Here is a 1,964-nt window from a genome sequence, read left to right as displayed (position 1 = left end):
AGAGAAAGCAAAAACATTATTTAAATTTTCTTTGGACATAAATAATTTCACACTTTTAAAACAGGTAGGAAAAGGGCAAATTTGTCTTTTCAGAAGAATAATGCAGACTAGAATTGTTAAACAATGTTTCATCTCTTTTCTACGTCTAAATTTCAATGCATGCTTTCTTTTTAAAGAACAAAGATGATAATTAGTACTTAGAAAACAGGGTTCAAAAGCTTGACTACTGCTTGTTGGATGTATATAGACCATATTGGGTAAACGAACGAGGAGAGGGCTGTCTGTTTCTCTCCTTCTTTTGGGTGTATATAAATTGTGCAGTAAAATGACTGCTTTTCTTTACATCTTAATTCTTGTTGTCTTCACTGTTATGTGCCTATTCCCAATTTCTTTCTCTAGTGTGGGACCCAGCAGCTCTTTGTTCTCATTGTGTCTGTCGTCTCCCTTTCTTTGTGTTGCAGGGATACTGCTACCCGCATCTGCCACTGAGCATGCGGGAAAAATCCTTCAATAGATTCTTTACTTAGGACTTTCAGTAGTATAACTCCACTTTTCCAGGTTTTGGTAATAACCAAAAAAATCGTAAAGACAGACCGAAACTTGGAAAGGTGATGGGTGATACAGGTGGTTAGGTGGTGGGCTAGCAAGCTGGGATACCGGGAAGGTTAAGGGAGTCATCACACGCATTTATCTAATTTAGGGAAGGTCTCACCAAGCATGTTAAATGCAAAACATCCACCCTGCACACAGAAGCTAGAGATGTAGATTAACAGTTGAGAAGACACAAGTGTTTCTGAGCAGGAAGACACAAAACCGTATCTAAAACCAATAGATACAATGTGTTAGCAGTTCCAGAGAAACGAGGTACATTGTCACAAAGATTGGTATGTAAAGTCCCTAGCAAGGACTTTCACTAGATAGTATATCATCTGAGGATGAGAACCAGTGGTGTAATTTTTCTCATAATATAATCTCAGGTTTTCCTTTGATTGTGTTAAACACTCAAAATGCTAAGTCAGTATTCATTGAACACAACTCGATTAAATTCCTCTGCTTAAAACCTCTTTTAAAAAAGCAGATTTGCTCATGGTTTCCAAGTGGTAAGAAATAGCAGATTTGCAGGTGAGATTAAAGGGTATTGGGTAGAATTCTGAGGTTTTCTGCTTTCCGCTTTCCCCCCAGCAAGACTGCCTTTAATAACTCATACATTATTTAACAGAAGGCGCACTAAACAATTTTACTCATATTTCTCTCCATAACCATTTTTGCCTATTGTACTCACTGCCCGCATCACGAGCTCTTAGAATGGTTCCTGGCACAGAGTAGGTGCTCAAAGATCTTTTGTTTGGAGAATGCGTGAATATACATAACATGAAAAAAAAAGCAGTTCTTCTTTTATTGTGGCAAACAATGGTGGTAACAGTTCAAATTGGACTATTTTAGAATAAATACTTAAGTAAACACTTGTCTCCTTAGCAGCTGGCCACTCTACCTCTTAGAGAGAGGGCTTTCTTCTCTTTCTTCTCGGCCTCCTGTCTCCCACCATTTTGTTTCCCTATTACCCATGAGTACATGAGTGGCATCGTCCCAAAGCCTTTCTGTTCCCCCTATCCACTTGTCGATTTTCAGAATAAGGATCCCCAGCCTTTAAGTTTTCTATAGGATTCGTTAGTCAGTGAGTATTAAATGCTGTCATGGAGCCTAACAGAGAGCTGGGAAGGAAGCAAACCAGCGGGCCCTAGGTGCACTCCTCAAGGGCCAGCACCTGCAGCTGCTTTTTTGGGAACCCCCTGGCCCCCGCACCTGGCTCAGAGACCCGCGCAGTTCGCTGTCCCAGCAGCTGCAGGAGGTGCCTGTGGCGGGAAAGTTCAGGCCGGGTCCAATCAGGCACCTGGGATTAGGTAGCAAGGGTGGGTGCGGCTTCCTGGCCCCCACCAGGGCTGCCGGCCCCGCCCCCTGGGTGG

Source organism: Mandrillus leucophaeus, unplaced genomic scaffold, assembly GCF_000951045.1.
Source record: "Mandrillus leucophaeus isolate KB7577 unplaced genomic scaffold, Mleu.le_1.0 Scaffold638, whole genome shotgun sequence".
NCBI classification, from domain to species: Eukaryota; Metazoa; Chordata; class Mammalia; order Primates; family Cercopithecidae; genus Mandrillus; species Mandrillus leucophaeus.
Note: the sequence above shows the minus strand (reverse complement) of the source record.